The sequence below is a fragment of the Eptatretus burgeri genome, chromosome 10, assembly GCF_056783735.1.
Source record: "Eptatretus burgeri isolate ZD-2024b chromosome 10, Ebu_testis_v1, whole genome shotgun sequence".
Classification (NCBI taxonomy): Eukaryota; Metazoa; Chordata; class Myxini; order Myxiniformes; family Myxinidae; genus Eptatretus; species Eptatretus burgeri.
The window spans coordinates 103,733,287-103,760,095 of record NC_140970.1 but is presented as its reverse complement, the minus strand read 5'-3'; the positions used below and the strand labels follow the sequence as shown (position 1 = coordinate 103,760,095).

General features: G+C 44.1%; 1 long non-coding RNA gene across 3 annotated transcripts in view; it reads left to right on the top strand.

Moving 5' to 3' along the window:
* Window positions 1-26,809, top strand: part of LOC147019341 (uncharacterized) — a 127,265-nt gene that overhangs the window by 20,760 nt on the left and 79,696 nt on the right. The window contains exon 1 of one of the 3 annotated variants that reach the window (XR_015062747.1): window positions 14,655-14,750. The exons of the other annotated variants lie outside the window; for them this stretch is intronic. This is a non-coding gene — a long non-coding RNA (uncharacterized LOC147019341). Of the gene's footprint in view, window positions 1-14,654; window positions 14,751-26,809 lie in introns of those variants that run through there. 3 annotated transcript variants of the gene reach the window in all.

Below are 26,809 nucleotides of genomic sequence, written 5' to 3'. Positions count from 1 at the left end.
TGACGTATGCAATTATGTAGCGACCACCCGTGTCGCCGACTGGCTTGTTTGCTTTATTGTTTGTCCGGGCGATATCTCAGCCATCCTTTGAGCTGGGAAGCTGAAATTTGGGAATAAAACTGAAGATGCGGTTTGGCAAAAACGGAATTTTTTAATTTTTTGATTAATCGATTAATTGATGAATTACTTAATTATCATCGATTTATTCATTACTTTCTTTATTTTATTTCTCATCTGGGAAATATCTCAGGCACCTTTTGAGCTAGGAAACTGATATTTGGACAACGACGGTGAACAAAAGATTTGGCTATAAAGAGTATTTTTTGATTTATTAATTAATCTATAATTATTTTATTTCTTGTTTCTTGTTTGTCCGGGGGATATCTCAGCCATCCTTTGAGCAAGGAAGCTGAAATTTGGGGACGAAAGTGAAGATGTGCTTTGGCACAGAGTATTTTTTATTTTTTTATTAAACAATTAATTGAGTGTTTTATTGATTGTATTAATTACTGATTAATTTTGTTTCTCATCTGCACAATAGTGTATCTCAGGCATATTTTGAGCTCGGAAGCTGATATTTGGACACGACAGTGAACGAGTGATTTGGTTATCAAGGGTATTTTTGATTTATTGATTAATTAATTAATCGATTAATTATTCATTTGTTGATGATTTTCTTGATTTTCAAAGAGTTACAGATTCGGATGAAAAGGTGGTGGTTTTGGTATGCTATTCGCCAATTGATTAATTGACGAAAATATATTAATATAATAAGAAAATATAATAATATTTTCTTGTAAAAATATAATAATATAATATGTTATAAAAAATATAATAAAAAAATAGCCAATTGATTAAAACAGAAATTAATTATTTTTACGATTATTATGTATTTATTTTAATTTTGCAATTAATTAATTGTTGTAAACCACTCCCTCCCAATTAATTCTCCTTGTGCTGCACAGCGGCATTACCAGGCACTGAAGGCACCCTGACAATACGTGCGTTGGAGGATGTTATTTATTAATTTTTCATGGGGGCGGTGTACTTGGAATGTACTTACTTCTACGTGTTTATTTTGTTGCTCTTTGACAGGAGGGATGCTCAAAAAAAAATTCTGGCACATTGGAAATTTTTTCCTTTTGAATTGAGATATTTGTCAAAATGTTCAGAAAAAGACATCAGAATAAAAATCCTTAATACCTGATGTTCTATGCCTAACATTTTGTGAAGTATCGCAATCCATGTTCACACAATCTCGACCACTAACTTGAGTGTGTGTGTGTGAGGTTCAGCAACACCTATTTACACCCCACACATGCAAAGTGAAAAGCGAGGTAAAACAATTGATTCAAGTCCGTCCATCTGTCTTATCAGTTTATGATCGAGGAACAACTTATTTAGATTGAATGTTCAAGTTTGAACATGAATCGGAAGACAAGTCTGCCGTTTTACAGTACTTTGGCTCTGAATTCAGCACATGTGCAGAGAGGAGTGAGATAAAACCTTTACTCTGTTTGCCTGCCTGGCAGTCAAACAAAATTTAAAATCATTCCAAAAAGGAAAGTTAATGTTTTTTTTTAGGATGTTGTAAAGGACACAAACGGGAACGGAAAACGAATGCAACGTGTTCGATCGGGTGATGTAATAGACACTGCGTAAAACCCAGAATTAATTTATACACAATTAACCCTCCTTAAACCTTTATTACCCTCGCCAGAGGAGAGGGTATTGCATTTGGGTTCATTTGTTACTTGCAAAAATCGAAAAAAAATTCTGGCCAAGTATGTTGGCTCTTTGGTGTCTGTCTGTCTGTCTGTCTGTCTGTCTGTCTGTCTGTCTGTCACACGATTTTTGGTCACAGTTTACAAGCAATCATTCCGAAATTTTTTTGTGTGTGTTGGTGACCGGCCAAGGACAGCAACGCTTAATTTTGGTGAATATCCGAATCCGGATCTGAGAATTTTAAAGTTATTCTTCACCATTGAGAGATAGGGCCAAAAACTATATATAGAACAATATCTCAAAAGGTTATGCATGGATTCACACGAAACATGGGGGATAGGTTGGGAGTGCCACGAAGAAGAATTGTTTCAATTTTGGTGAAGATCCGAATCCAGATCTCGATACAATAATTTTTTTAATTTTTAACTGATTCTTCACCATTGAGAGAGAGGACTAAAAATGATATTGCTTGATATCTCAAAAAGTTGTGAACGGATTTTGATGAAACTTGGTGGACAGGTTGGAGGTGTGACAAGGACTAATTGGTTCGATTTTCGTGAAGATCGGAATCCGGATCTGTAATCTTGATCCGGAATTTTACAAGTGATTTTTCGCCATTGAGAGATTGGGCCAAAAAACTATGTATAACATGGTATCTAAAAATTGTGGACGACTTGTGACAAAACGAGGTGGAAGAGTTGGTTAGGTGACAAGAAGGAGTTGATTCGATTTTGGTAAGGTCCGGATTCAGATCCGACCCATCAGTGGGATACAAAATCTAAACGGTTTAGCCTGGTGGAGGTATGCGCTCTACCGAGTGCCGTTCCGTTTTGCCAAGTGTCACCCGATGAGTGAGTTTTCACTTGTTTGTCTATTTGTTTGTTTGTTTGTCCACACACAATGTGAGTGTGTCGGAATTACATTTGACCTTTAAGAAAACCAAAATGCAGTGTTGGGGCTCACGGAGGAGCTTGAACGCAGAATGAATCAGGACGTAATAGAATGGAAAGAACAGTATAAAGTGAGGAGGGGAGGGGTGGGGGAGGGGTGGACACAGCTCCTGCAGGGATGAAGTACAAAATGGAGGGAGAGTTGGAGAAATAAGGGATGTGGTGAAGAATGAGGGCAAGGGGGAGACACGGGGTGAACAAGATAGAGACGGCCACAAACTCTCAATCACAGAAGTGGATGGAAAACCTGGAAACACGGAAAGAAGTGACTTGGGGAGGGTTAATGGAGTGAGAAAAGATCATGGTTGTTTGTGGATGACCTGAGATGGTGGTGAACAGCTGTGTTGAAGTCCTGAATGGGAAGAATGAGGAAGTTTGTTCCACAGGTGGAGAAAAAGAGTAGTGAATGAGTGGAGGTGAGCAGTGATTTTGGATTTTGGGAGTTTTACCCGAAGAGGATTACTGGAAGATCAGACGCACCCTCCGGAAACTTGGGGGGTGGGAGGGGGGAGGGGAGAGAGAGAACACGGAAAGGGAAAAGATGTAAGACACCAACTCACCTGTCTGCGATCTGAAAGTTTATTAGCCTGGAGATTCAACTTCATCATGGGAGATTCCAATGATTTTGAAGGCCTTGGTTTCCACTACGTCAATCTGAGTCTGAGCAAGGTGTGAGGATGGAGCACCAGCCGAGGCGATAGAGCAGTACTCCATGAAGCTACCTTGTCAGTAGGTAAAAGTTCAGGTGTGCTAAGGAAAGACTTTGCATGATGGAGGATGCCCAATCAGCGACTGTCTTGGAGGCCAACTTAGAGATGTGGTTTGTCCAAGAAAGAGCATAGCTGACAGGGAGGCCCAAAGATTTGAGTGACTGAAGTTCTTCAAGAGGATTGTTGTGGAAGTAGATTTTTGGGAGGGCTTGTCAGATGGTTCGTTTGGAGAGAGATCATGAGAGTGTGAGATTTGTCAGGATTGAAAGACATATTCCAGGTGTTTGACCAGCTTGTGATTTTTCTCAAGGTCTGAAGAGAGGGAAGAGGCTGCAGCCCGCATGTCTGAAGGATGAGGGATGTCATGGTAGAGGATGGAGTCATTAGCAAATAGATAAAGATGATTTTCCAGAGAGTCAGAGAGATCATTGATGAAGATTAGGAATAGTACTGGGCCAAGAACACTACCTTAGGGCACTCCAGCCTTGACAGGGAGAGGAGATCAAAGGAATCTGTTGAGTGCCACACATTGGCTATGAGAGTAGATGAAGTCATTATACCTTGTGTGGAGTTAGCCTTGATTGCAATAGGCAGATAGTTTGGAGAGCAAGGTCAGAATCCAGATTGTATCAAAAGCATGAGATATGTCCAGAGAGACTGTCCTGATCTCATGTCTGATATTGAGGGCCTCCATCCATTGTTGGGAGAGTAGACGCAGCATGTTAATGGTCGAGTGACCGGGTCTGAAACTTGAATTGATGGTCTGAGATAAGGCTGTTGGAGAAAAAGAAGGATTTGATGTCAACCATGATGACGGATTCAATGCCCCTGCTGACGATTGGAGTTATGTTGATAGGTCTGTAGTTAAGGGGATTGGTTTTTGCGCCTTTTTAAGGTAATGTGATGTTAGCCGATTTCGAAGCAGATGTAAGATGACCTTTTGTAAATGATAGGGTGAAAAGTGCAGAGAGAGAGAGGATGTGCAAGAGCAGCAGAGCAGGTTTTTAGGACACGTGAGCTGATGCCGTCTCATCTAGTCGCAGAATCAGATTCTTCTCCACCTTCTCAAGTGAAAAGGACACGGACAGAGTCCAAAAGCAATTGGGTGTGACTGGGTTGAGTGGGTGCAGAGAGGGAGGTGTTGGGGACACAAGTTTTGGAAACAACAAACATAATTGAGGCATTTGTCCTTCTGATGAGCATCCTTCCAGTATCTTACTGTTTTTTTGCAATCTGTAATCTCGATCCACACAGAGTTTCTCCACATTAATTCCCCCCTGAATGTACTTTAATTTAATTTACCTTTCTCTCAATGCAATGCTGTCCTTTACCCCATTAGGTTACTCCTCTTCCTCCTATTCTCTCCTTCCAATTACACCGATAGACCTTGTAGCCTTCTGTTCCTGTCCTCAAGTTACTCTCCTCCTTAAACCATATCTGACTCACTGAGCTACTATATCGTACCCAAGATTGGTTCTGAGCCACAGAAATGTTTACACGTGAACACCCCAGTGCTCTGTCGAGAGTAAAAACTCAAGTACCACCAGCACTGATTGGTTTTAATGACTTAATACCCAGTTTGTCTGACACGATGACACGGAGGGAGTGCACTTAACCCCTACGAGTCATCTAGTCTGGGTTTGATTCCCGACGACATTGTAAACTATCAAGTTCGTGCCCTGGAGGCAGGGTGTTGTATCACAAAGTGAACCATCGCTTGGATGGACATAGCATCCCTCAGTGAGACCACTTGGTATCTTTTGAGGAAGAGTAAGTGAGTTTATGCCATAAATAGTCCCGGAGAGGTGACGGGCAGCGCCATGGAATTGCCACCATCGCATCCCACTGATCTGCAAGTTCAACGGACAGATGACAACGAACATTGAACACTCATGTTAAAATTTTAATTTGAACTGTGATCCGCAAACTCATCTGCAAACCAATAATTGGCAAGTTTGAGGAAGAATTATAACTGGTATTCTTGTTGAAATGCATTACTTACCGACTCAAAACATGCTTTTCCGAAGTAGGGAAAAGTTCATATCTGGTGATTATGATGATTATTTTATGACCAGGAAGTCATCAGGGCATATTATTGGAGGCAAACCATAGAGCGCGTGTGAAAATGTCAAACTTTTAACCACAAAATTGCAAGGAACGCCAAGAAGTGACTCGGTTCCCAGCACACCTTCGGATGTCGCGGTTAATACTTCAAATACCGGTCACAAGCAAAATGCTGGAATGTCATCGTCTGTCCATCAACCCGTACTAAACCGGCATGTCTCGGTTACTGGGTATAACCATCGCCTACATTGATGGTGTTTCCTTTCCAAGCCAAAAAGACAAGGTGATCCAAAAGTACCTTATAAACCAATGAAGCGTCATTTTTTTTAGATCCTTGTGGAGGATCTCCAAGTCTTACTCACGTTGTTGTTCTTGTGGACTTTTTTTGTGTCAAAGCCTACAGTTTTCATCGAAACTTCCTGAAACTTGGCATATATATGTAAAAATACCCTGCGCAGAGAGTAACCATCTCCGATTTTGAAAATTCATCCAAGAAAAAAAAAGTTATGACGTCATAATATCACCGCTGATGGAAATCGCCTATCCCATTATCTCCGAAACTAGGGAAGCTTTTTGAATTCTGTTTGCGGGAATCAAACGGGGCATTTGCACAGATGATTTGACGCAAATCTGATACATCACAATGACGTCATATTCGTTTTATGACATCATCACTATTTTCTGAAATTTTTTTGTTTCACAACCGAGAGTTTTCATCAGAACATCTTGAAACTTGACATGTTCATGCAGAAAGCTCACACGCAGACAGTAACTATCTCAGATTGAGGGAATTCTTCCAAGCAAAAAGTTATGACGTCATAATATCGCAATGGAAATCACATAAACAATTATCTCCCAAACAACGCAAGCTTTTTGAATAGGACATTAGAGATCATTTACCGCACACCTGATGCATAATTGATAACTATGACGTCATCACTAAGAGGACGAGGATCTTAGCTCATTTTAGCTTGTTATTATATTTCCAACTTTCTGCTTTTTATCGTTTGGATTTTGCAAATAAAAATCGAGGCTCATGGAAGAGTGGGATGACGTGGGGCAAAAAGGCAACGTATGGACGGTTGGGCTACCGTTGTACGGCACAAGCGAGAGAATGAAGTTACAACAAAAATAAGAGAGGAGAGAGAGAGGGAGAGAGACCCAGTAATGTGCAAGTGAGAGGGTTGAGTTGCAAATTTAAACCGTCTCGAGAAGGCAGTTCCACCAAAGGGAGAAAAGAGGAGCTTTCTCTATCAGATTGCTGACTATAACTGGCTGATAGAAGCTGTGGATCTCACCGGTTGACTATCAATAAGTGACCTCAAGTTGCACCCGAAGTACATCACTGGTCCTCTCAACAATGGGACGGAGCACCTGGTCCTCAAGGCCAGACTTTCCGATTCTGTCCGACATAAACACCTCAATTTTATTTTTCTTCCTCACTCAATCTATTTTCCAATTCTGTCGATCACGCAAAATGCTTTCTTCGTAGATTGTGCCTCCAAACTTACAGCACCGTGTTCCTCCATGCTTTCAGTAGGCCTTCATTTCATCCCCGCAATGATTCCCTGTCTTCGTTTATCTGAATCGGTGATCATGAAAAGTCTTTGGAAACCATCGTCAAATGAACCAACCGATCTATTTCCTCGGTCATTCACCGGAAGAGGGTTCAGTCTCTCAAACCGCTAGGCATCACCATGAACCATGACCTTTCGTGGGCCAACCACGTCGCAAAGCTGGCCTTCAAAACCAGCTGCAAACTGGGCATCCTTCGTCGATCCGAGTCTTTCCTTCGAAAAATCAGAGTTACGCACAGTCTACAAGGCCTTCGTCTGTAGCTCAATGGAGGACTGTTCTTTGCGATGGGCTGGCACCCAAGCATCACGTCTGTCTCTCCTCGATTCTGTGGAATCTGAAGCTCTCAATATTAGAATCTCCCCATGATGACGCCAAAGCGCAAGATCTGTTTTTTCTCCCGATGTTACTTCATCTCCTCTCTCGGTCCTCTGATTCTATCCATCTACTTCAGTAAGCACCCATTCTTCCAGAAACCTCCCCTCCCCCCCCCGGTTAATGTTCCAAAATCTAGGCTGTCTGCACACCCTGACTCTTTTATTCCTGGAATCTCCCACATTCACCTTTGCGAACCCAACCATCTCACTTGCTAGTTTCCGTTTCCTTCCCTTCTTACCCTTCTCTCTTCCTGTTCGTTGATTCCCTTGATGTTTATCAAACTGGCAGTTCTGCCTTGCTCTTCCATGAGACTCGCTCCTGCAAATAAGAAATAAAACAGAAAAATAAACCATAAATAAAGGTTCATAGCAACTGGGTCAGACCATCATGCGCCTGTCTCCAGTAGACCCGATGCTGTAAAGTTCACTCAGTGTTTTTGGATAAGCCTGTAAAAGGCACAACTGAAGTATGGAAGCGAGGTTACGAGGCGGCCGCCTTGCTCGGTAAGTCAAGCTTTTGAATCACCAACTGATTGAGAATTTCACTCGTTAAACCAACCGACGCGCCGCGTTTCATGGTTGCGATCTCTGCTTTCCAAAACAAACCCGGTGGCCCTGGTGATGTAACAGGAGAATGTGGATATGTTTGCGACGCCACGCCACGCAGCCACACACACATCCCGAGTGATGCTCCCCAAGCGAGCCACGGCTTGCTTGGTGGTTTAAATTAGGGCAGCGCATTGTGCTGCTATGCCGGCTTTGATATTTGTGCCGGGATGAGAAAGCTGATGGTTCAAATCACGATGTTGTGTTTCTACTTCTCCGAAGGAAAGCCGATGCATCAGTTTAGCTTGAAAATAGGTTCTTTGACTCTTTTTCTCCCAAAAGCATCAGTGCCATATATGGATGACATGACAACTGTACAGATAGGAAAGCCACATGCAAGGCAACAAGGAATTTGGCATGTCAAGGGGTTTGGGCAGGTGCCAAGTGTGAGAATGTTTGGTTTACATTTCTCAAATAGTTTGGGAAATTAAATTATTTTCTCTCTATTTCCCATACGACACACTCTCTTACGCTGGACACCTTTGACAAATGCAGTGATGCCAAACACCTTATGATCTTCTGCATGCACTACAGACCAATGAGCGATGGAATCTGTACCAATGAACCAGTTATAGCCCCGATTATTGATATACTGTACATATAATTTTCTTTAATGCTGCGGACAAACTTTGGTACGTCATGGGTGATGAAGGTTGTGGTCAAGTTTTAATTGAAATCGTGTGTGTGGTTTCGGAGAAGTTGCAAATGTTTATGGATGGATGGACGGACGGACGGACGAAAGACTCACCATCCCACAAGCTTCCCGGAACTATGTTCCAGGTGAGCTAAAAATGGTGAGGAAGCTCCAGATGAGCCAAATCAGAATGGAAAGGTGTGTGTTTGGATTTCGAAGGGACAGGATAATGAATGAATTGATTCGTGCAAACAAGGTGTGACGTCATTGTAAAGGTAAAGAAGTTCATGAGCTGGTGAGTAGGAACAAGAGTGGATCGTCGTTTGACGAAGGAAGAATAAACGACCAAAGATAAGACGTCTCGGAAGATGACAAGATGACGTGAATAAGTTTGCAGGAGCTCGTTTGGTGAAACTTACCAAGGACAGGTGTTTGCGGAGGAAACTTGGGGAGGCCTTCATCGAGCAAGGGATTGACAACGGCCATTGACCCTCCAAAAAAAAACTTCAAAGGATGTCCTCAAACAATCATCTCTCCACCACCACCAATAAACTCAACGCACCTAGTCACCACCCCAAATCTACACCACGGTAGTGGTATAACCGATATGCTCTACACTCGTTGCCCTTATTTACCCTTTGATCCCATCTCTGCTCCTTTCTCCCTTTGGTATTGATATATAATAAGCTCTTACAAGTCCACGTGACCTCTGCACATCCTCTCTTGTGGGTGGTGGTCCATGCTATTGCAGGCTTGCGAAGAGTAATCCCTTGATATGTCTCCCTTTAAAGGTGAATTTGAAGTCGGGTTTGAGTGGATTTAAACTTTGACTGTTTAATCGCTTCCATTGATGCCGGTGGATGATAATTGATTGTTTCGGTAGATTTACAAAGTACCAGCCGGTGATCTGGGATCTCAAACGGGGCTCAAAGGGTCATTTGGTGCGCGTGACAGCCTGGAATTGTGTTTCAGTCCGGGGTTGTCTGTGTGAGCCAACTCGCGTGAAAAGTTTGGGAAACATTGAAGAGTTCGGTTTCATTAACAACAACAACAACAAAATAGATAAATAAATGAAAATAAGTCGTAAAGGGAGTTCCACGTGACCGTGCCTCGTGTCTGCCGTGCCACGTGTCCGCGCGCCGTGTGATTCATGGGCACGTCATGCTGTGTTGGGGTCGCTGCTTGCTTGTGACGATGGTTTGTTCGAGGGGAGTAAACGATGCGTGGTGTAAAGGTTGTGGACGTGTCACCGCTACCATGTGGCCCTCCTTTCTCACAGCACATTGAGTTCCTATGAGCATGTCTTCGACAAAATTATTTAAATAAGCTTCGTGTACATATTACGTACTTACTGCCAAAAAGGGGGGTCATTTTTATTAAAAAGGAAAGGGGGGGGGAAGAAGAGCGTGGGAAAGTGGGATGTAAATGATGTAAAGGAGTGGAGGGACATTGCAAGTAGTAATTGGAGCCTTCTGTTTATTATATACTCACACAGACAGGGTAAAAATTTGGGACTTGCATTGTGTGGATATTATTACAGCTGTGGGTCCGTTCCAGTTGCCTGGTTTGAGTTCCGCATGGGCGTGTCAAAATAACCGCAACCGCCAACCAGTCCACAGTCCCGAGTTATTTCCAGGGTCTGTTTGCCACGTTAAATACTCATGGGAGTGGAATACATGTTTAAAAAAAATTTTTTTTTTTTGATATTCAATGTCAAGGCTCGTGTAAGAGCTAACACACAGAACGTATAACAAGGGGAGCAGGAGACAAGAGGGATGGGAGAGGGAAGCACAAAACAGTGAGGAACAGACATGATCGGAGATGTGTGGAAAGGAGAGGGATGGAGCGGGGAACACGGGGTAAACAAGATGGACACGACAGGGACTTTCAGGAAGGAAAGCAGGGAATTTGAAGGAGGTGGGTTTGGGGTGGATTAACTGCAGTCGAAAAGATTGTGGTTTTGGATGGGGGAAGATGAGAGATGGTGGTGAACAGCTATTTTGAAGACCTGGAGGGAAGACTGGGATTGAAGAGAGTGTGGGAGTTTGTTCCAAAGGTGGGGAAAAAGAGGAATGAAAGAATGAAGGTGAGCAGTGATGGCGGACCTTGAGCGTCCTGTGGAAATATGGCACTGGGGGGGGGGACAGATAGAAGACAGAGCAGGGGGGGGGGCTGGAGAGGAAACGGTAGAAGACAGAAAGACCACCAACCTGCTTGCGGTGAGAGAGTGAGAGACACAAAGACTCGGCCTCATCGAGGGATCCTAAATGTCTTGGTTTCTATAGCGTGAAGGCAAGAAAGGTGAGAGGCAGGAGCACCAGCCCAGAGGGGAGAGCAGCACTCCATCAGGCTGTGGGTGAAAGCTTTGTATGAGGTTCAGGAGCTCATGTGTGCCAAGGAAAGACGTGTTCCAAGTGTTGGACCAGCTTGTGATTTTATCCAGGTCTGCAGTGAGCGAAGAAGCTGGTACTTGCCGATCTGAGGGATGACAGATGGTATGGCAGAGGATGGAGTCATCAGCAAAGAGATAAATAGGATTTTCCAGGGAGTCTGAGAGATCATTGATACAGACCAGAAAAAGAACAGGGCCATTCAAAATGATGGATGAATGCTAAATGAGGCCTTCTCCGCACGCGCTGTGTGAGTGTTTACAGTGCTGCTCTCCGGGCACTTTTAACCTGCTGTTGATAGCTTGACATCTGTAATTCAAATCCTATTTTAAACATAACTTTCAGCATTTAGTCAAAAGAGTGGCAATTTCAAGATGGTTAACCATATTTGTTGTGTTCCTGAATCCAAATCAGACTCACGGAAATATAGGGATACGAGATATATCCGTCGATGAGAAGAGTCTGGTTCATACCATTTACTGTTACTACCTTCTTACAGAGGCCATGGATATAAAACACACACACACACACACACACACACACACACACACACACACACACACACACACACACACACACACACACACACACACACACACACACACACACACACACACACACACACACACACACACACACGCAATCAGACGCTTCTTCTTTCACCGATAGATGCAAAAATCGAGTAAAAATTTATTGTACTCCTGGAAGCAAACAAAAACTAGAACGACAACCTTGGTCGTTGCATCATCGCCAGATATGACTCTTCCCACGGTTTTGGTGATGTAGAGGTCCAAAGTTTTCCTTTTTTCAACATGGCTGCCACACCACGTGGCCTATGACGCCATTGTTATCACACAAACATGCTACATGAGTAGTCGCACCGATGGAGAAAATTTCGGAAATTTCTATGGTGAAAAAAAACAAAAACTATGCCGCCCCGCTTCGATACAACCCCGCTTTGATCGGACACCTGACCCACGATGTCCTCTCTATCAAATCAAATTTGGAATGGGTGTCCGATCACGTCTTTGGAGTTTCGCGTTGTTCGGATGAGATATTTTTTGTCCAACATGGCTGCGCGACCATGTGACCGATTGATGTTGAAATTTTCAACCAATATTCTCCATGCCGAGTCGATCATATAAAAAGAAGAAAATAATTTTTTTTCTCTCTGAAACTGCTTAGACTTTTGACGCGAATCTTTGCAGTAATGATCCACCACTGTTGCTGCAAATATTTAATGTAACAATGACCTCATCAGTCACATGATGTGGCAGCCATGTTGGTTTTAAGGGAATAATTAAACAATTATTTCTCTGAATCCGTTTAACCTATCAATACTAGACTTTGCAGTTATGACCTACTGCCATTGCTGCATACATTTCAATTAATAATGATGTCATCATTTACGTGGTGTGGCAGCCATTTCAGTTTTTTCCACAGTTCGGTTTTGGAGATGGTGGTTCAAAGTTTTTTTTCCGTTTTTCCAACATGGCTGCCACCCCACGTGACCTATGACATCGTAATTATCAGTAAAAAAAATTCTGCATGAGTAGTTGCATCTCGGTTGAAAATTTTGTGTCAATCGGGTAAGCGGTTGCAGAGAAATCGGAGAAAATTTGCACGGATGTATGGACAACCCCAAAACATAATACGACCGGCAACTTTGTCACCAGAGGCTTAAATGCACTACATGGACAAAAGTATGTGGACACCTGCTCGTCCAACATGTCATTCCAAAATCATGGGCATTAATATGGAGTTGGTCCCCCCTTGCTGCTAGAACAGCCTCCACTCTTCTGGGAAGGCTTTCCACTAGATGTTGGAACATTGCTGCAGGGATTTGCTTCCATTCAGCCACAAGAGCATGAGTGAGGTCGGGTACTGATATTGGGCGATTAGGTCTGGCTCGCAGTCAGCATTCCAATTCATCCCAAAGGTGTTCGATGGGGTTGAGGTCAGGGCTCTGTGCAGGCCAGTCAACTTCTTCCACACCGATCTCGACAAACCATTTCTGTATGGATCTCCCTTTGTGCATGGGGATATTGTCATGCTGAAACAGGAAAGGGAATTCCCCAAACTGTTGCCACAAAGTTGGAAGCACAGAATCTTCCAGAAAGTCATTACATGTTGTAGTGTTAAGATTTCACTTCAATGGAACTAAGGGGCCGAACACGAACCATGAAAAACACCCCCAGACCATTATTCCTCTTCCACCAAACTTAACAGTTGGCACTATGCATTCAGGCAGGTAGCATTGTCCTGGCATCTGCCAAACCCAGACTTGTCCTTCGGAATGCCAGATGGTGAAGCGTAATTCATCACTCCAGAGAACGCGTTTCCACTGCTCTGCAGTCAAATGGCGGAGAGCTTTACACCACTCCAGCCGATGCTTGGCATTGCGCATGGTGATCTTAGGCTTGTGTGTGGCTGCTTGGCCATGGAAACCCATTTCATGGAGCTCTCGACGAACAGTGTTTTTGCTGGCATTACTTACAGAATCAGTTTGGAACTCGGTAGTGAGTGTTGCAACTTTTCCAAGACGTTTCCACTTCACAAAAGAAGTACTTGCAGTTGACCAGGACAGTTCGAGCAGGGTAGAAATTTGACGAACTGACTTGTTGGAAAGGTGGCATCCGATGACGGTGCCACGTTGAAAGTCACTGAGCTCTTCAGTACGACCAATTCAACTGCCAATGTTTGTCTATGGAGATTGCATGGCTGTGTGCTTGATTTTATACACCTGTTAGCAATGGGTGTGTTTGAAATAGCCGAATCCACGAATTAGAAGGGGTGTCCAAATACTTTTGGCCATGTAATGTGCATATATATATATATATATATATATATATATATATATATATATATATATATATATATATATATATATATATATATATATATCTATATATATATATATATATATATATATATATATATATATATATATATATATATATATATATATATGAGCCTGGTGTTGGCGCAGTGGTTAGGGCAGCGGCTTGGGATCCAAGAGGTCCTGAGTTCGAGCCCCGTTGGGCCACTGAATTAATACACCAGGGGGTTGACTCAGCCTGTCATCCTTCCGAGGTCGGCGAAATGAGTACCAGTATACTGGGCCGGTGTATACCCCGGTTAAAATAGGTGTACCTTATCCCTGTGTCGTAAGAGGCGACCAGGGTTGCGTCAGGAAGGGCATCCGGCGTAAAACATGTGCCAAATCACTATGCGGATCATACGGATGATCCGCTGTGGCGACCCCTAACGGGAGCAGCCGAAAGAAGAAGAAGAAGATATATATATATATATATACATAGTCATCCCCCGTTTATTATGGGGGTTACTTTCCAAACCCCCCCCCCCCCCCGCGAGAAGTGAAAATCCGCGATGAATGGATGCCTCCCAAAAAAATCGACTCGTCTGGTCTGGTCCGCTTGGCAATGATCGGGTTCGAGGTGCCGGAGATTGACTCATCTGGTCTGGCCGGCTTGGCAATGATCGGGTTTGAGGTGCCGGAGATCGACTCGTCTGGTCGGCTTGGCAATGATCGGGTTCGAGGTACCGGAGATCGACTCGTCTGGTCTGGTCGGTTTGGCTGTGCTCGTCCAACCGCGGCAAACCTTTTTCCTTCCCGAAGCATATATCGAGCACTTTAACCTCCTGGAGCGTCAGGACCTTCCTCTGGCACTTCGGTTCCTTGCCAGGAGCCTTAGAAGGTGCAGGGCGTTTGGGCGGCATCGTGGGGCTTGGAGAAAAAACGGAGAAAATATTCGAAGTTCACAAGCAAAACTTTGTCTCATGCATTGTGTGACTGGTCAAGCACCACGCGTTATAATTTATTGCTTAAATAATTTATATTTTATATATTATTACCGCGATATACCGGGGGAATCCGCAGAAAAAAATAGTTAGGTTCCAAGGGAAAACCCACGATGAACCGGGGGCGCGATAGGTGAACCACGATATAGCGGGGGATTACTGTACATACATATATATTTATATATATATATATATATATATATATATATATATATATATATATATATAATATATATACATTGTTGTGGTCATGTGGGTTACTCGCCCGACTCGCTGGAATTCAGGCTGTCACACACAAATAACGTCATGACGTGGTGGGTCGCTAATCGACCATAAACGCCAAAAACTCAACCACATGACTTCGGGTCCTCCGTCTCAGAAACCGTTTACCTTAGTCACGTGATCTCCTTACCAGGGAACGCACCCTCGATACGTGCTTGTGTTAACCAGATTACCTACCACATCAGGTGCAGCCGAGCGGAACTGCCAAGTACGTACCGGCTACTAAGCAAATCTTTGGGGATTAACATTCCGGCTAAGCTCGGGTGTGAGCCATGCTCGACCAATGAAGGAAAACACAAAAACAAGGTGGGAACATTTCTACACAGGGAATTTATTTACAACCAAAGCGTGGAAAGTTATGTGGCACAGTGAATCGGATTTATTGGTATGTACAGCAGGGCAAGCAAGGAATTTGTGTGGTGCGGAAAAAGACGAGCAATCTTACAAAAGCAAATTCTGAGCAGACTTATCCCGTATACCTTATACACTGTTAATTTATGTTAGGACAGGCGACATATCTCTCTCTATCTCTCTCTCTCTCTCTCTCTCTCTCTCTCTCTCTCTCTCTCTCTCTCTCTCTCTCTCTCTATATCTCTCTCTCTCTCTCTCTCTCTCTCTCTCTCTCTCTCTCTCTCTCTCACACACACAGAAGATTAGATATTTCTCAGAGAGAAAGAAAGCAGGTGATAGTAAACGTCCTCTCAATACCTGGTGCGGTTGGCAGACCAACGCAATCCAGAACGCTTATGGAGAGGTAGGTGGGAAGAATACTGATTATGGCTAAGATGTGGGAGTGCGAGTTGTGGTGTGGTGCAAGAGGAAAATGGGAATGTGAGTCAGTACGTTTGCTCCTTCAGTTCGGGCCATAAAAGAACATTCAGGCTTCGCCTGCCTTCATGCTCTTTTATGCGTCCACAGTAGACGAGGTAGATGTAAAAAAAGATGGAAGAAGAAGATGCGTACGAAGAAAGTCCCTATCCCATCTGTGGAAATGCCTGAACCCATTAAGGATCACTCGAACGGAGCGGCCCCACCTCGCAGCAGTTGTGTGTGATCCCCCCTCCCTGCTTGGTTACAGGGACTCATGGCGCCTCTTGCTCTGTGCCGACCAGCTCGCTGACTGCCTGCTTGTTGATTCCGTCCAGCTCCGTGTTCCTTCAGCGGCAGCACTGACAGCCCCGATCACGAAAGCGAGCAGCAGTAGCAGCAACAGTGACAGGGTGAACAGGATGAACTCGTCCAGGTGAGCAGGCTGGTGGACTGACCCATGAGCTGACTGACCCAAAAGAGTGGAGAAGAGTGGAGGGCGAATAAGAGAGTGAACTGGCTCTGCTCTGCCCCTTTTATGGGCCCGGACAAAGGGAGGGGCCAAGGACCTGATGTTGATGAGCTGTATGCAAAATCCCGCTCCCCGAGTGGGCCACAACCGGGTAGCCACGCCCCACCAGGCTTTGGAGCCGGAAACTGGCTCCGTCACTCGCCGACCTTGGCACAGCTCGGAGCTCCGAGTTTTTCTTGGGGCAGCAATCTTCGGGCACGTGCTCCAGCCCAGAACGTGTGCTGCTCTTCATTCTAACATGGGGTCGTAGTGAAATCCTTGCTCTACCCGCAGGTCCCCTCATAAGCCACATCACATATTCGCACCTCACGTTATGCCCTGGAACAGCTCGACCAGTGTTCCCTCTGGGCTCCTTGAGTATTCGGTTGTAGAGCAGGGCACTCTTGTGTTGACTTTCTTTGTGAGAGGTGGTGGCAATGCGGTCTGTAATGAGTGTTGATGGCCATGTGGTGTTCATGGTCAGAGCCAAGTGCCATGTGGCGCTCGTCGTGAAATGGATGAATAAATGCTGCGTGATTGCGTGGGTAGTTTGGGAGGTATTTAACGCAGTTGTCGGAAGCAGTTGCGGTGAACGTGGTAAGGTTTGTTGAGCTGGGTGAAGTCGCGCGCCCATTTGAATGGGGAATGGGTGCACAAACTTCAACAAAACGATGTACCCTTGGGCTGTTGACCAGATGCGCCCACAGCGCGAACATGCTGGAAACGCTCGCAGCATGTGCTCATTCTTATTTGTGTGGCATTTTTTCCAAATTCGTCTTTTCATTCAATAATCCCTATCTGGGAGGCATGAAAGAAAAGGCCGCCACAATTTACTTTGTTACTCGGTGTTTATGCACATGCACACCCAGCAACCTGGGTGTGGATTATGTAATTTTGAAAGTCGCGTATTGGTCAGGTTTCTGTGATTCCATCGTTCCGGGAACAAAGAGAGACTGAGAGAAACATGGCTGTCTCCGTGGGTGATTCAGCTAGTTGGCAGTTGAATCCCCCCCCCCCAACCCCGGCATGATGAGAGCTTCAAGGCCAGAGAGGGAAGTGAAACACCCAACTCAACATTCATCAAGTGAAAGCGCAGCCTTCTCTTCACAAAGCTCATCCTTCTCTCCCACAACACTGCCTTCGTCCTTCTGGCTGGTGTGAGGCTCATTCAGGTGTAAACAGCTCAACGTGCCGAATGGCAAAATCCATGTACCCACCCTCTGTGGTGACTTAACTACCATTAAAAATTGCACCTGCATATACTCTCGCTCGGCCTCGCACTTCAAATAATGTATGTAGGTATATCTAAATATGTATATATGCATACGTATATATATATATATATCGATCTGTGTGTGTGTATGTATGTATATATATATATATATATATATATATATATATATATACTGTTGGAACAGGCTCCTCCCACCTAGACCATTGGGAGGTGATGATGATGCATCAGTAGAGAACGTCCAATCAGAATTGACTTTGATAGGTGTCTATTAGAATATATATTGTTGCGGGCCGGGGGGTCGGGTGTTCCCACCAGACTCCCACTATCTCTGTTCCCACCAGACTCTCCGGAATTGTAGGCCATCGCACACGGATAATTCTGTGACGCGGCGGGTCGCTTAACCGACCGTGGATGCCAATAACTCAACCGCGTGACCTCGGGTCCTCCCGTCTATGGGTTAATCGGGTTACCTAATTAATTACGTGCTTTAATTACCGGGGAACACGCCCTTGGTACGCCTTGTCCAAACAGGATCACTCTACCGGATCAGATGCAGCCAAGCGACTGCCAAGGATGTACCGGCGAAAAGGAACAGATCGTTGGGAATAAAGTCCCAGCTAAACTAGGATTTGGACTATGCTGGATCAATGAAAGAAATCACAAAGACGAGCTGGGAACATTCCTCATGATAATTTATTAACAGTGGGCAAGGAAAGATATGTGGCACAGTGAAGATTTATTGGGGTGTTGTGCAGAGATAGGGGAGAGAGGTGTGGTGCAGCAAATAAACAGGCAACTTACAAAAGGGGACACAGAGCAGACTTAACGTGAAATTATTAACAATAATAATAACGATCTTCTGCCGTCATACTTTGGCAGACAGGCGCCAGGACACACACACAGACACAGAAAACCCGATGAAGAGGGAGTTTAGAACCAGGAATTGGGCACCGTAAAGAAGGAGCTTGAGTCGAGAAGGGGCGGAGTCCAGAGTGCGAGGACGGAGTAGTAGGTAGGATGGAGGACGGACCAGGTAGGTGGGTGGGGTTGACGTCGTGTGGGCGGAGACGAGGAGGTGGAGTCCGGGCAGCAGGAGGTGGGTCGTGGCGGTGTCGACGAGGCGAGTCGAGAGAGAGGCTGAGAAACTCAAAAAGCAAGAGAGAGACGGAGGGGCTTTGCCAACCTTTATAGGTTTTGCAGCTTTTGGGGGAGGGGCCACCCCGAATCACAATGTCATCACCTGAATTGGGCGCTCCGATTGGCCCCGACCCCTCACGTGGCCCACCAGCTTGGGCCGGAAACCGCCTCACTTCGTTTCCGGCAAGGCCATTCCAAACAGCGGGAATATTGCGCTCCGACTCCACAAGATGACATGAATTGGCCAAAACCGAAATCGGCATGCGAATCACCAGTAAATCTTCATCAGGTCTGCACCCCTTGTCCTCGGGTGAACTGACCATGGACCCGTAGTCTTCCGGAGAACTTCCTGGACCGACCACGTATCCTCCATCAGAGCCGCTCGCGGATCCCGGAGGTGTTCGCTCTGAGATCTCGGGTCATCGTGGACCGCACGTCGTGTCAGGTGAAGGATGGTACGCTGTGGTAAACGAGACAAGGGGGTAAGCAAGGCAGAGGGTACCGTGGATTGTCCCGCTGTGAAAAACACCATATAATATTTGTTCACATGCCTTTCCAATGTAATCAGCGATCCTCCCCAGCCTATTGCAAGCTCAAATCGACAGTCCAGCACCTAGCGCACGTCACTCGCCACACATTTCGGGTTTCGGGCTCGCCCAGGCTCGTGTATATATCATGTATGTATATATATATATATATATATGTATATATATATATATGTATATATATATATATATATATATATATATATATATATATATATATATATATATATATATATATGTATATATATATGCACAAATATCTACAGGCACTCCCCACTTAACGACCTACCTGTTTAACGACCGTGCTATATATATATATATATATATATATATATATATATATATATATATATATATATATATATATATATATATATATATATATATATATATATATATATATATATATATATATATATATATATATATATATTGTGCTGACCTCGCTTCTATCCCTTTCTCAATCTCAATTTAAGATTTATTTTCCTTTCTCAATAATTTTCATTCCAGCCCAATTGTCCATCATAAATAGATTGTCCTTTCATATCTCAATGTGCGACATTCAAAGTGACATCATCCCCCCCAGAATGCTTGGTGCTCATGCACAGAAACCCCAGGAAATGGCCATGTTTGGGGCAACATAAAGTAAATTGTATGTGCACGAAAAGGATTCTTCCCTAAAATGGCTCACAAAGTTGTGACAAGAAGCCAAAAATACCTGTAAACGTACTGGCGAGAAAGTGGTGTGCCTCTGCACAATGAAAGAGTTTGAAAACTTTCTGAACTCGTACAAAAATCTGATAGCTTGCAGTTCCCCGTACTGCAAACTCCTGAGTATGTGAACTGGTGCAAGGCTTGAAGGTTCGTAGATGAGTGCATTCTACCCAAACCTTCGACCATCGCTGCCAGTGAGTGCACTTTGAACCTTGTGGGATTATCTCATGTGAACATGGCAGGCTTGGTGACATATTTAATGGATGTCTGCAATTGGAAAGATGACACCGTCATTCCCAACATCCAGGCATACTTCACACAGGGAGACATCGTATCTGGTTTAGGTGCTTCTTTACACCAATGGGAACGTCATATCTGTGGCTTGTCAAAGCACAGAGTATGTTTACAATGATATTTACGATTTATCATGTTTGGGAGTTGGGGGTGGAGAAGAGTATGGGAATGGGAGTTGTAGGGGCTGAGGGCTATTATAAATAAATATTTTTGTTTTGGTTCCACAAGATAAATTATACTAGATTTTTGCATCTATTGGAAATAGGTGTGTGTGTGTGTGTGTGTGTGTGTGTGTGTGTGTGTGTGTGTGTGTGTGTGTGTGTGTGTGTGTGTGTGTGTGTGTGTGTGTGTGTTATATCCTCCGCTGCTGCTCGCTTGTATTAATACTAAATTGTATGAACTCTACATCTCTCACCTACGGATATTTCTCATATTCCTATATTTCCGTGAGTCCGATTTGCATTCAGGAACACAACAATTATGGAGAACCATCATGAAATTGCCAACTTTTGTCTTAATGCTGAAAATTATGTTTAAAAGATTATTTGAATTACAGATTTCGTCCTCGCAACGGCAGGTTAAAAATGCCCTTCGAACAGAACCAGTCACTGTAAATGCGCACACAACGCATGCGCAAAAGGTCTCGTTAACATTCACACATCGTTTTGAAAGTCTTTTTTTAAAGTCGTTCTTAAAGTCTTTTTTTAAAGTCGTTCTTAAAGTCGTTCTTAAAGTCGTTTTTAAAGTGTTTTTAAACTCGTTTTTAAAGTCTGTTTTAAAGTCTTTTTTAAAGTCGTTTTAAAGTCGTTTTTAAAGTCTTTTAAAGTCGTTTTAAAGTCTTTTTTAAAGTCTGTTTTAACGTCGTTTTAAAGTCGTTTGAAAGTCTTTTTTAAAGTCGTTTTTAAAGTGTTTTTAAACTCGTTTTTAGTCTTTTTCAAGTCGTTTTAAAGTCTTTTTAAACTCGTTTTTAAAGTCTTTTTAAGTCGTTTTTAAAGTCTTTTTTTAAAGTCTGTTTTAAAGTCTTTTTAAAATCTGTTTTAAAGTCTTTTTTAAAGTCGTTTTTAAAGTTGCGTATTACTTATGTTCTATATACTAACACACCCATCTAAGCTGTCTTGCCTGGGTTTGAATCCTGACTCAGCAATAAACTATCATCCTGGTGTTTCACAGGTAGGGTGATTCATCAATGTGTGTGCCATCCCTCAGGTGGACGTTAAACTGGGTATTAGTTGGTTGGATGTTCAAGATCCCATAGTGTCCTTCGCAAAGAGTTGGTGAGGTATCTCCGGCATCACGAACAGATTCCAATTTCCTGCACACTCAGTTGTGTATCCGGTGTCTTGAGTGGTGACCCATCCAGGACTGTAACTCCAGTTAAGGCAACTCCTTCAGCAGAACTGACACTCTATATTGAGCAGTGTTTCTCAACCACATTTACTAGACAACCCACCCATCCTGGTATTTGGTCACCGCAACCCCTTGTTATCTCTACAAGGATTTTTTTTAAAGACCAGAAATGAGGATTTTAGAAGAAAAAAAAACACTTTATTGGGGAAAATACTGGGTTTATTCAAGTGGTTTTATTATTATTATTTTTTTAAACAGGTGGAGACTGGGCTGGGTCCATTACTGCCAACACTGGAGTAACACTGGAGTAACAAAAAGGCTGTAACCTGAGCCATTCCTATATACTTTTTGCACAGAACATGTCAATTCGAGCGCAAGTCTTACTCGGCGAACATCATAGCTTGCTCACGACATCGATCAGCCTGTTTCTGACTAAAATAGTTTTGGTCACCACTAAGATTGAGAATGCAAGTTCACATCAGTAAGTCGTTTGGAACATCACTACTTAGCGCAGACAGCTCAAAACCCCTTTCCCTGGAAACCCACTCCTAACCTCCTTGACAGTCACAACCCACCGTTTGAGAAACACTGGTGTGGAGCATGGTGCACAAGTAAATAAATAAATAAATAAATAAATAAGAGTTTCCTAAACATACATTAGGCCAATCAAGTGTGCACAATGGTTGCCAACCTATGTTTTTATTATATTTTATTTTATTCGTGCTTTATCCTTTTGAAAAGCTGAGCATCAAGCAAGGAAGCAGCAAAGTACCATTTGCAGTCTTTGGTGCGACTCGGCCAATGTTGGAACCGTTCGAAACGTTCGAACCACCGACCTCGCAGACTCCAAGCACACGCTCGAACTCCAACCATGACACCACCAAGGCCAGACTGAACGGATGCTCGAACCATGACATCACAGTGTCTGGTAAAGTAAGTAAGCCTCTAATGAGCACGTTCTGCATCATGACTGGTGCTTCAACATGTGACCGAATATTTGTCCAATATGTGAGAAGTTTCTGTGCCAACATGTGGTTAGGCACATATCGAGGGGAAGAGTGATGATCTCAATGCAAAGAGGTTGGAAGAACACCAAAGCACCCCAGCTGTCTCACCATATGTTTTTGTCACTTTGTAGAGATTGACAATGTGATGACATGATAAGCTCAACAGGTAGAAACACTCACAACTGAACGATTATTATTAATTTGTTATCGTATAAGAGAATGAAACACGTCTGCATTGATTCATCATTGGGAAATATTCAATCACCGCATACTGATCCCAGCAACAACCGCAACAACAGTGATTGCAGAACCTTTCCCCGATGAGAAACTTTTCTTGGACACAAACACAAGGAACTTTGGCACAGGACGAGGCCATTGGGCCTATAGTGCCTGCGTTGCACAAACCCCAGTATCCATCACCCTTCCACACAAGCAACTGTAGACCTATCTTCTCACTTCATGATGGACAATACATCACCTGTTCAATGGACAACTTTGTGCAGACCGCAATAGCCGACGACAGTTCTTCTTTCAGTTTGTTTTCTCAACAAGAACGAGGCTCATGGAAGAGCAAGGTTAAGTTGGCAGTGTGGTAAAGGGACAACCATTGGACACAACTGGTAAGGGGATAAACCAGAGAGACAGAGAGACAGAGACAGAGACACACACACACGCAGAGAGTCAGACACACACGCAGAGAGACAGACACACATGCAGAGAGACAGAGGCAGACACACACGTGCAGAGAGACAGAGAGAGACACACACATGCAGAGAGACAGAGACAGACACACACACGTGCAGAGAGACAGATACAGACACACATGTGCAGAGAGACAGAGACAGACACACGCACGTGCAGAGAGACAGAGACAGGCACACACACCTGCAGAGAGAAAGAGACAGACACACACACGTGCAGAGAGACAGATACAGACACACATGTGCAGAGAGACAGACACACACACATGTGCAGAGAGACAGAGACAGACACACACGTGCAGAGAGACAGAGACAGACACACACGTGCAGAGAGACAGAGACAGACACACACGTGCAGAGAGACAGAGACAGACACACACGTGCAGAGAGACAGAGACAGACACACACGTGCAGAGAGACAGAGACAGACACACACGTGCAGAGAGACAGAGACAGACACACACGTGCAGAGAGACAGACAGACACACACACACACGCAGAGAGACAGAGACAGACACACACGCAGAGACAGACACAGACACACACAGGTGCAGAGAGACAGACACACACAGGTGCAGAGAGACAGACACACACAGGTGCAGAGAGACAGACACACACAGGTGCAGAGAGACAGACACACACAGGTGCAGAGAGACAGACACACACAGGTGAAGAGAGACAGACACACACAGGTGAAGAGAGACAGACACACACACACACACGTGCAGAGAGACAGACAGACACACACATGCAGAGAGACAGACACAGAGAGACAGAGCCAGACACAGAGAGACAGAGCTAGACACAGAGAGCCAGACAGAAACACACAGACACACAGACAGAGACAAACACACAGGGAGACAGAGACACAACACTGAGATGAGAATGTAAGACAGTTTTGTTGGAATGGGGTAATAAAGATCAGGGATCAGGATAGGGGATAACACGATGTTGCTGTGCACTGCCTGTTTGAATCCCTGGAGGGAAGAGCGAGACAGAACAGCCTCGACAAGGCACTTCCAGAGATGGTACAACGAGAAGTGAGGAATCAGAGTTTTCGGCGAGGGGAGAACAATGGGGCAAGCATCGGGACATCACCAGGATGTTTTTTATTATGAGTGGGAGATCATGGATGAGGAGTGAGACTTCACTTTTTGATGAAACTTGTTCATAGATATATCAATTGCTACACACAGACAGAATCACCCATCCTTACCGAAATTACCTACCACCCATGTAACCCTCTTTCCACATTGCTTTTAGGTACCTAAGTTTCCAGTTCGAATGTATCTACTGTTTCTGCTGTTACTACCTTTCCAAAGAGACCATACCATATACTAACGACTCTGAGTTAAAGACCCTCGGCCTGATTCTCCTTCACTTTCCTTTAAGGTTGCGGCCCCTGCTCCTGTCGCTCCACATTCTCATTAAAAACTCTTCTGCATTTTTTTTTTCTTCTGTAACCTTCCTTATCTTCAACATCTCTTACATCACATCCTCATGATAGTTGTGGATTTTTAACACCCACAGGTGAATACAAATGGTGAGTACACCCTGTTCCGAGAAGACGCACCCTGTTTGCACAGTACTGGAATGTCACTTTCACATAAATGTTAATCTTTGGAAGTTTAAGCCTTGGAATTGCCAACGAAACAGTGATTATGACACGAATTGAAATACCTTGACATCCGAACAACCACCACCATAACCTCGAGAGAACGATTTACTCCACGAGTCTGCATATTTTGTGTGAAAAGAGCTGGTGAATGCGATTTTAATTCACGTGCCTTTCGATCCAATTCTTTCAGTGCAATGGAAAGGAATGGTGATGCTCGTCTCTGTTTTGCATACATAGTCGAGGCTCATGGAAGAGCGCGTATCAGGATGCACTGAACGGATCAGGATGCAGCAGGACAAAAGAAACAGCAGAGGGAGAGAAACAGCGGAGAGAGAGAGAGAGAGAGAGAGAGAGAGAGAGAGAGAGAGAGAGAGAGAGAGAGAGAGAGAGAGAGAGAGAGAGAGAGAGAGAGAGAGAGAGAGAGAGAGAGAGAGAGAGAGAGAGAGAGAGAGAGAGAGAGAGAGAGAGAGAGAGAGAGAGAGAGAGAGAGAGAGAGAGAGAGAGAGAGAGAGAGAGAGAGAGAGAGAGAGAGAGAGAGAGAGAGAGAGAGAGAGAGAGAGAGAGAGAGAGAGAGAGAGAGAGAGAGAGAGAGAGAGAGAGAGAGAGAGAGAGAGAGAACTACCAACAGCAGAGCCGAAGACCAAGACAGGGCGAGACGGACAAATAATGTGTTTGGGGAGGATTGGGGGCAGGAGAGGATGCATGGGGGTAGATAAGGTAGATACAAAAGGAAACTCTCAGGAGGGAAAACTGGAAATTTGGAAGCAGGGATTGGGGTAACGTTAACGAGGGTCTAAAAGATCATGGTTTTGGATCGGAGATAATCAGAGATGGCGGTGAACAGCTGTCATGAAGACCTTGAGGGAAGAATGAGATTGAAGAGAATGTGGAAGTTGGTTCCACAGGTGGAGGAAAAAGAGGAAAAAACGAGTGCAAGAAGGCAATGATCCTGGACTTAGGTAGTTTCACCAGAATGGGGTATATGATGGACCGTGTGTGCCTTACACAAACCTCGGGGGACAAAACACGGAAAGAACAGAGGGTGCAGGACCAGAAAGGAAGCGGTAGAAGAGAGAGAGAGACATCACCGACTTGTCTGCGATAGTGAAGTGATGGACCCATAGACTCAGCGTCAGTGTGGGAGATTTCAATAATATTGAAAGCTTTGGTTTTCCCAGCATCAAGCTGAGCAAGATGTGAGGCAGGGGAGACAGCAGATGGGAGAGCAGTATCAAGCCAGAAGGGAGATGCTCCATCATGTTGTGGATGAAAGCCTTGTAGGTGGATAGAAGTTCAGGTGTGCCAAAACAAATCCCATTTTGATGACAATTAATACAATAGTTTTGAATAATTTTTATTTCATGAGAAATAAACATAATGAAAGCATTAATATATCAAGCTATAAGTTACCCATCCATCAGGTCTTCAACAGCAAACAAGAGCGAAGTCGATTTTCCTCCTGGAAGGCAAATCGGACCGAAGGTAACCTCAGATCATTCCACAAAGCCCGCAACAAGTGTGTGTCTACCCTCAGTAGAACCAGAAAACAACATCTGTCCAATCTCAAGAATGAGACTTCAAACAGATCTCCCTCCTCCAAAACCTGGTTGCGCCTTGTCAAGTCGGTATCTGGTGTATGCTCCCCTTCCATCCCTTACCCCACTTCCAATGGCACCACAGCTGACTCTGCTCGTGAGAAGGACGAATGCCTCAATTCTGTGTTTCCTTCCAAATGTTGTGTCCCTAACCTCTGCCTCTC